General features: G+C 38.5%; 1 protein-coding gene across 7 annotated transcripts in view; it reads left to right on the top strand.

The window, feature by feature from the left end:
- LOC143021457 (uncharacterized) overlaps window positions 1–10,000 on the top strand; it is a 405,777-nt gene that overhangs the window by 2,207 nt on the left and 393,570 nt on the right. The gene's annotated exons all lie outside the window — the stretch shown is intronic.

Genomic DNA, 10,000 nt, shown 5'->3' with positions numbered 1-10,000 from the left:
ACCCCGCCCTTTTGGTGTTCAGACCGAATGGCTCATATCGTCAGACGAACTTCGACAAATCGCTTCTTCACAGCTTTGAAACTCGATGTTGAGACTGACACCGGGCGATTTTATTCGTTTTAGGGAATGCTGCAACTGGGTGGAACGTGTTTTGTCGAGTGACAGGTGCGTGAGGTGAGGTGAGGAGGGGCGAGGAAGTTGGTGTCCACCAGTAGTCTTTGTCGCGGGGAGACGTTTTCAGCAAGGGCGTGGTCAATGTAAAGTTTGGGCGTGAGTAAGTGCTGTCTGTAAGCCTCGGAGTGCTCAGTAAATCGTTACCTCTCTTGTTTTTGTCTTCCACTTTCCTTCTTTATTGATATTTTTGAGGGGAGGGGAGGAAAACGTGATAAGTCGTGTACAGGGGGAAGCAAAAGTAGGTTTGATTTTTCTCCATTCTGTTCCACCCACTCCCTGTGTTTGTGTTCAACTCGCAAACGATTTACTCTGTCGTGTCAAATACGAATTTAGTAAAGCTTCGTATGTTTTATTCAAACTTTTATACTGAACCAGTGATATATGCTGCGATACTGGACTTGAGGCTGCCATTGGTTAGGGGGCACAGGTGTGACAGGGCTGCTAGTTTCGTGACAAAAGGGATTAACATCGTCATAGGACAAGGAAAAAATTTTTGTTTTATCACCTTACACGGAAGTGGCTTGTATACTGGAGTACAAACGTGCCCTTTTATAAGAGTACAGTGTACAGGAGTACACTTTGTTCAATTGTACGTCATGTTTAAGTGCAGGAGCACACTTGGCCCCCCACAGTAAACGAGCTACACTTGATATTGATCTGTGCATTGTTGGTGCACAATAAAAGACTTTTATGTTTCGATGTTTTTCACCTACCTAGTGTTTTTCTTGTCTTCCTGTATTGCTTCTGACCCAGGGGGGCAGTGGGAGGGACACAAGGATGACCCGTCATCCATGAGGAGCTAAGATGAGAGTGGGGAAAGGGTGGGAGAGGGCAGTGGAATGGGTGGGAATGGGTGTGCGTGCATTTTGACTTGACTGCTTCCCTTGTAAGGGCGGGGGGAGCTCTTGGTATATAGAGACATATTTTCTTGTCGTTAAACCTTTGCTGTGGAGGTTCCTCTCAGCTGAATAAAATCGCCAGTCAGGATCGAGGTACAAATAAAACGCAGCGCTAATCGAGATGATAGGGTTTAGCCTCTTCTCTGTGGCGGTGGCCGCCCTACTGACGTAGGCGAGAATGAAAGGTGACGTAAAACGAAGCCATAAGGATCCTCAGTAATAAACTTCAGGAGGCCTTTCGGTCCATAACACTGCGGAAGCAGTTTTACTTCAACTGAATAAAATCGACTGACAGCAAAGGTGCAAGTCGTCAGAGGCTTTCGTCGATTTAATCATTTCATAGTTTTCTTACTTTATTCAGTTGTACGTGCATTCTTTGAAAATTATTTTGATCACGAGTTGTTCTCCATGCAAATTCTTGAACGAAGGAGACAGGTTTTCATTTTTTTTCTGGTTCTCGGTTTTTTTTTTTTTTTTGGTGAGATCGGAGAATGTCCTTTAACTAAATGGATGGATGGGGGAGAGGTTCTTCCAGGTTGAATAAAATCCTCTGGCCTAAGCTCTTTGGAGCATATTTCTAGCACTGAACGTTGCACGTTTAAGGATTTATTTTCACTTTTATGAGTTTCGTTTTGGCTAACGATAAAGAACGATTCTATTCAAGCTAGAGAAGCCTCCTTGAGGTAAAGAATGTTACTACAAACGAAATCAAACTATCTTGACCAATCCTTCACTGCTTGTAGTGCCGACGTAATATTTTTGTTCCGGGTTATGTGGAACGACGATTTTAATCGCCAGAACGAACCTTCATGCCCATATTTGTCAACTTGACTCAAAGATGGTTAATGCATAACCAGGAGTGTTGCTTGAAGAGCTAATACAGATTATGAATTTATGTAAAACACCAACTGAAGGGCTCATAATTGCAGAATGTGTTCCGTTTTCTTTCGTGTAGTATGTTAGAATTTGATTCTTTATTGTAATCACAAACACTTGGGATCCATTATCTACGGCTGAGACTGGCTTCTGACCACATACACTTGTTAGGGAGTGGTGTAGTGAAATTCCAGGATAGAGCAGATGCCCTTTATTCTCAAGAGAATAAAGTCCATCTGATCCATACTGGAATTTCCCTACACCATTTTCTCCAACCATTTGTCTTCACGTTTGTCGACATAATACTTGAGTACGAGCGAGAACCTCCGGTCCCCCTTCACGGACACTTGGGTTCCTGGGGCCTTTGGATGGGCGACGACCTGCGGTTCCTTATTTGGTTCGTTTGGCGAGCCTTCTCACCGAAACAGCTTATTTCGTGCACCATCACAGGCGAGGCGTGCCAGCACGTGCCGAGCATATTTCCACTTCTATCAAGACATTCACTTCTGAGAAAATCTAGATATTGATTGAATGCGTAATGTTAAGCCAGTGGGAGACGGTTTTTGTCCAGTAATTAATTATATATCTAGGTATCACGATACGCCCAAGTGATTTCCTTGGACACCAGCGCAACCACATGTCGAGTTCCATCTGAATACGATATGGATAGATGTGTCTACTTTGCATGTCAGTGCTGGAATAGGGGAGAAATTATACACGCTCAGGCGAGGCCACGACACTCGTGTATTTTCTTTCAAGGAGTGCTAAATGTTTTCCATTATTATTGCTATTATTATTATTATCATTATTATTATTATTACTATTATTATTATTATTATTATTATTATTATTATTATTATTATTATTATTATTATTATTATTATTATTATTATTATTATTATTATTATTATTATTATTATTATTATTATTATTATTATTATTATTATTATTATTATTATAATAATAATAATAATAATAATAATAATAATAATAATAATAATAATAATAATAATTATCCCCCGTCTGGGGTTTTGGCTGCATGTCATTGTGAGGGTAAAAGCTGCCCAGTAGCATGCAGCTGATACTTTAGGGTCTATATGGGGCATTCCTACGGACCAGAGTCATACATCATTTTGTCTATGTTAGAGGAAATCTCTGTTCAAAGAGAAATGATGCTACTTTGTTATACTGCGACTCTCCCTCCGTTATGCTGTCCCTCCACTCTTAATACTGTCCTGTACTATGTCTCTGAATATCTATTTCCTTTTTCGTTGAACCCAATGGTAGGGGAGAAAGAATACAACCACCGAGTGTTCCCAATTTAGTCGTAAAAGGCTACAAAAAACGGGATAGGACTAGGCATCCTACTATCTGTAGCCCCAAAGGGAACATAAAAAAAAAAAAAAAAAAAAAGGCATCAAAGGGTCTGGGAGGACAGTATGTTTGTGAGAAAAAAGATGGCTGTGTTGGCATTGAGTGAAACTAAGCTGAAAGGGAGGGGCGAGATTGAGTTTGAGAGTGTAGTTGGGAGGGTATCAGGAGTGAAGAGAAGGCGAGGGAGAGAAGGGGTGGCTATATTAGAAAATGAAAAGATAAACAAGAGTATGGAGGATTGGAGGGAAGTTTCTTCAAGGTTAATGTGGATGAAGTTGAAACTAGGAAGGGAGATGTGGGTGTTTGTAAGTGCATATGGGCCTGGTAGTGAGAAGAAAGTAGTGGAAAGGGAAGTTTTTTGGATAGATTTAAATGAGTGCATAGAGGGTTTAGAGAGAAATGCCAATGTAGTGGTACTGGGAGATCTCAATGCCAGGGTAGGAGACGAACCAATAGATGGAGTGGTTGGGAAGTGTGGAGTTCCAGGAAAAAAGTCGCAGTGGAGAGTTGATGGTGGAGATGTGTCTAGAAAGTTGATGATAACAAACACAGTGTTTAGGAAGAAAGTCAAGCATAAGTACACATGGGAGACGGTAGTGGATGGAAGGATAGTAGATAGGTCTTTAATGGACTTTATACTGGTAACCAGGAGAAGAGTAGGAAGGGTTTTGGATCTTCATCCTCTTAGGGGAAAGAGTGGGAGAATAATTTTTTGGTGGAAGGTAAGTTGAGAGTAGAGGATAGATGGAAAAAGAGGAGAAGGACAGAAGGTAGAGAGGTGCTTGGAGTAAACTGCTTAAATGACAAAGAAAAGGAGAAGGAGTACACGAAGAAGATGAGAGAAGATTGGGGGGGAGTGATGGATAGAGTAGAACTAGGAGTGGAGAAGGAATGGGGATTTTTCAAAGAGGGAGTCTCAAGATGTGCAAAGATGGTGTGTGGAAGAAGGGGGACGGAAGGAAATAGAAGGAAAGGTAGTGAGTGGTGGGATGATGAAGCAAAGAAGGTTGTAGAAAAGAAGAAACGAGCGTTCACAGATTGGTTGCAAAATAGGACGAGAGAATCATATGAGAGTTACAGAGAAAAGAGAAGTAAAACATAAGATAAAGGAAGCAACAAGGAGAAAAGATGAGGAAAGGGGTAAGAGTATGACAGAAAAAATATTGAAAGTAATAAAAAGGTGTTTTGGAAGGAAATTAAGAATGGAAGAGGAGGCGAATCAAGTAGAGCAGAAAAGGTAAAAGGTAGAGATGGGGAGATGACAATGGAGGAGAAGGTAGTAAGAGGAAGATGGGCAGGGTATTTTAGGGAGTTGCTAAATGTAAAGGAGGGTAGGAAGGGAAAGGTAGTTACAGTGGGAAGTGCCAAGGAAATAACAGTGATAAACGAGGAAAATGGAGGAGAAATAGGAAAAGATGAGGTGAAAGTAATTATTGAAATGAGAGCAGGTAAGGCACCTGAGTTAGATGGATGACATGCGGAGTGTCGAAATAAGGGAGGTACAATGATGGTGGACTGACTAGTGAGGTTATTCAATTTTTATCTGAAAGAGAGTAGAGTGCCGGAGGACTGAAAGAGTGTCTGTATAGTTCCGCTTTACAACGGGAAAGGGGACAAATGTGAGTGTAGGAGTTTCAGAGGGATTAGCTTGTTGAGTGTAGTTGGGAATGCTTATGGGAGGGTTTTGATTGAGAGGATTAGGAGAGGAACAGAGGGAATAATTGGTGAGGAATACTGTGGATTTAGGACAGGTAGGGGTTGCGTAGATCAGATTTTTGTGGTAAGGCAGATATGTGAGAAAACTTTAGGAAAAGATAAGTATGCATTTTGGGCCTTTATGGATTTGGAAAATGCTTATGACAGGGTAGACAGGAAGGCACTGTGGGAGGTATTGCAGATATATGGGATAGGAGGAAAGCTGTTAAGGGCAGTCAAGAGTTTTTACGAGAGTAGTAGAGCCTGTGTTAGAATTAGAAATGAAGAGAGTGAATGGTTTGAGGGGAAGGTGGGACTTTGCCAGGGATATGTCATGTCGCCATGGCTGTTCAATTTATACATGAATGGGGTGGTGCGAGAGGTAAATGCAAGGGTAATGGGCTAGGAATTGGGGATGGTCAAAGAAAATGGAGAAAAATGAGAGATAAGCCAGTTGTTGTTTGCTGACGACACTGCGCTTGTAGCAGGATCAGAGGAGGGGCTAAATGAAGCGTCCTTCCTCTGGATGTGCTGTGTTTTGCTCTATTTCCTCTGACCCAGTGCAGTGGGCGAGATGCAGGGATGACCCATCATCCAGGAGGAGCAAAGAAAAGAGGGAGGGAGGGAGGGGTGGTGAATGGGAGTGGAGTATGCGGAGATGAAATGGGTGGGAGTGAATTTATGCCTTTGACTTTGCCTACCTTCCTTTGTAAAGGGTTAAAGCCTTTGATATATGTATTATAATTCTTATGATTATGTATATAATCACAATTGTTATCATTATTATTGATATTTTGATCATTACTTTTGTTAAAGGTGATAGCCACTGACGGTCTGCGTAGCTGATCATTACAAATTGCAGAAGACCTCTTTTCCTCATTGTTCAATGTGGAACAGAAGTTTCAAGTATTCATCTGTGTACCAGTATCTGCGGATTTCGAGGTCTCTTACCTCTTCTTCAGCTGGGTGGGAATAGTAAAGATTCTAATAATCTGAGTTTATATGTTCATAAGGTGAGTGACCTCATCGAGTGTGGCTTGTGATCTATGAGCTCACAGCAGCCCAACAAGAATTTCTCAGTCTAGGACTTCACTGTCATTTTATTAAGAACCCAAAAGATAAAGACAAAAGGATTGAAACTGAAATACTTATTGACCAGCTGCACAGCCTTCAACACAGTAAGAAAGCTTCATTCTCCAGTAACATGATTGATGAAATAATAGCAGATGCTGCTCGGTCAAGAGGACGGTTTCGCAGCAGTATCCTAGCCCCCGCCTTAAGGGCAATTGCTAAAAAATTTCGCGAAGCCGAAGATATTATAGCACGACGAGGGGACAAGGCCTCTGTATTCATAATCACGAACAAAGAGGATTAATTCAGCAAGATGGGCAATGTACTAGAAGGCACAACTGAATTCCAACCCATCAACATGACAACTCCGAACAGCTCAAGAAGAAATTGTGCAGCTTAGTCGAGAAGATTAAAGGTTCTGTAAAGTTACCCAAGTCCATAGGAGATTACAAACCCGGTTATGTTTATGGCACTATTAAGACTCATAAACCAGGAAGCCCCCTGAGACCTATAATTTCCCAGATCTCCTCGCCTACCTATCAGATTGCGAAATCACTCAACAGACTCCTTACCCCCTACGTCCCTAATTCGTTTTGCTTGTCTTCTGCTAAAGGATTTCATCGATATCCTGGAATCCCAAGAGAGCACCGACCGCATGGCTTCGATGGAGGTTACCATTCTTTTTACACATGTCCCAATTCAAGAAACCATCGATATTAATATTCAGAAAGTATACCACTCACAAAGGGCTCCCCACGACGTCCCGGAGAACAGCCTTCGACAGTTGTTTCTTGCCTATACTAGAGAAGTCTCCTTTTACTTACATCGAGGAGATTTGTTCCAACAAGTTGATGGAGTGGTTATGGATCCCCACCTGGGTGTCCTGTTTGCTAATTTTTATATGGGAGCAGTAGAAGAACGAGTATTTGAAGAAACAAGAAGACCAAAGATGTTCACTAGATACATTGACGATTGCTTCCTCTCCTTTGATACCCCAGAAGAACTAACTAATTTAGTCCAAGAATTCGCAGAGAACTCCGTCTTACACTTTACTGCGGAATCAAGCAGAGATAGAAAATTTCTTTTCCTAGACGTCCTCGTTGACATTAGCAACACCAATATTAAAACCTCCGTTTTCATAAAGGACACTAATAACGGGACTGTTATGAACGCCTGGGGCGAATGCAGCAGCAATTACATAAAAAGTGTTGTTGCTGCCTTTGCCAAAAGAGCCATTACACACAGCAGCACCTGGCAAGACACGATGAACTTGAACGCATCAGGCAACTCTTAACCAACAATGGGTTTCCTGATGCAATAGTAAAGCGTGGTATTCACCGTACAATGGAGAGGTGCCTTGAAGGTTCCTCAAAACAAAATGATCATTTTGAAATAATTAACATCTTTTATAAGATGTTTTACAATGAACATAGCAAAGAGGAGGAAAAGGCTATTCGCCGAATAGTTAACGGATTTACCCCATCACACAATATCAAAATAAAATTGGTCTGCTTTTACAAAGCAAATAAAACCGCGTCACTCATTATGAGGAACAACACAACTAACACCAGAGAGCAGAGTGAAAACAATGTAGTGTATAAACACACATGTCAGACAGGGAATTGTACATCTCTTCCAAATACATTGGATTCACCAGAACTTCTCTCGAAAAAAAAAAATACTATCATCACCGTTACAACGGTGTAATTTTTGCTCACTACACAATACAACATGACAAAAAATCACAAGCAGCAGATTTGAGAAATGATACCTCCATCATTTAGCGAACAAATAATCATCACAGAATACAAATAGCAGAAGCTGTCTTAATCGAAAAAGTAATACCTCCCATAAATACACAGCAAAGTCAATTAATACTTCTTTAAAAAAGAAGAAAAAAAAAAGAAAAAACAGTATGGTCACATCAATCATGGACAATAGATCACAAACCACACTCGGTGAGATCATTCACACTTATGAACGCATAAACTCAGATTATTAGAATATTTGCTATTCACATCCAGCTGAAGAAGGGGTAAGAGATCCCGAAATCTGTAGATACTGGTCCAACAGATGAACATTGGAAACTTGTGTTCCTCATTGAACGATGAGGAAAAAAAGCAAAAGTCTTCCGCAATTTTGAGCGATCAGCTACACAGAACATCAGCGGCTATCCAATTTAACAAAAATTGCATTAGGGAGAAGATTCCTCCAAGAATATCATTATCATCATTATTATTGTTATTATCAATGTTATTATTATTATCAGTATTATAATTATTATTGATATTATTATTATCATCATCATCATCATCATTATCATTATTATTATTATTATTATTGTTATTATTATTATTATTATTATTATTATTATTATCATTATTATTATTATCATTATCATTATTATTGTTACTAATTATTATTATTATTATCATTATTATTATTATTATTATTATTATTATTATTATTATTATTATTATTATTATTATCATTATTATTATTATTATTATTATTATTATTATTATTATTATTATTATTATTATTATAATTTTATTATTATTTTCATTATTTTCATTACCATCATCATTATCATCACCATTATTAGTTATTACTATTATTACTATTGTTGTTGTTGTTATTATTATTATTACTATTATTATTATTATCATTATTATTATTATTATTATTATTATCATTATCATTATTATCATTATTATTATTATTATCATTATTATTATTATTATTATTATTATTATTATTATTATTATTATTATTATTATTATTATTATTATTATTATTATTATTATTATTATTATCATTATTATTATTATTATTATTATTATTATTATTATTATCTTGTTAATGAAACTATCATAATGGAACCAAATTACCTATGATGGCCGCAAACACCCACCCACATAACCGTGACCGCAGTGGAGAGACACATCCCTTTTTTTTCAACGACATAGATGTGTAGCACTGCAATATATTTACAGAGCCAATTAAAGTCGTTCGACATTAGAATATAGCTGAATGAAATAGCTGGGCGGCGGGGACAGGGATGAAAAGAACTCTGGAATAGGACATCGTGATGCTGACTCTGATTTAGGATTTTTTCGGGAATACATTACTAAAGTACCATGCAAGAGTAAATAATTTTTCATTAAATCGTGCACCTTGTAATTCTTATTATTGATTTGATACATCTAAATCTCTTACTTATGGATTAATTTCAGATTGACTAAATTGCTTTGTCTGTCCTTGTGCTTGAACTATTTTATCAAGAATCCACGACAGAATCATAATAGACACGATCACTCTTGAAGCAGAATTCAAGCTTGGGTCTGTGATATTTCGCTCAGTTTCCTATTGAAACTCCAACTATATATTGACTAGGAAACTACAGGATATTCTCTTTGGACTCTCACTTTACCATTGTAATACCAAATATCAGTATTGCTCTCTATTTTGATCTTCTCTTGGATACCACGCTTTTTCCAAATTTTGATTGAAAATAAGAACAATACCTATCACAAATTACCCGTTGATATAATCATTTTCATTTCATCATACCACCAATCATTCTCCTTCTATTCCCTCCCATTCACTTCGTTTTACATACCATCTTTGCACACCTCATCACTTCACCATTCACCCTCCACTCTGATTCTTACCTGACACTCCAAACTCACCAACCATTCCATCCATTGGTTCATCCCTTACTTTAGCATTGAGATCTTCCAACACTACTTCATTGGCATTCCTCCCAAAGCGTTCGATAAGGTGCCACACCAGAGACTACTAAATAAAATCAAAGCCCATAGTATAGGAGGAAAAGTGTTAGAATGGATTAGAGCTTGGATTAGTAACAGAAAACAGCGGGTCACCATATATGGAGTAAAATCTAGGTG

Source organism: Oratosquilla oratoria, chromosome 42 (genome assembly GCF_046742065.1).
Source record: "Oratosquilla oratoria isolate Oo_2021 chromosome 42, ASM4674206v1, whole genome shotgun sequence".
Lineage (NCBI taxonomy): Eukaryota > Metazoa > Arthropoda > Malacostraca > Stomatopoda > Squillidae > Oratosquilla > Oratosquilla oratoria.
The sequence above is the reverse complement of the archived record's forward strand: the minus strand, read 5'-3'. Positions and strand labels throughout refer to the sequence as shown.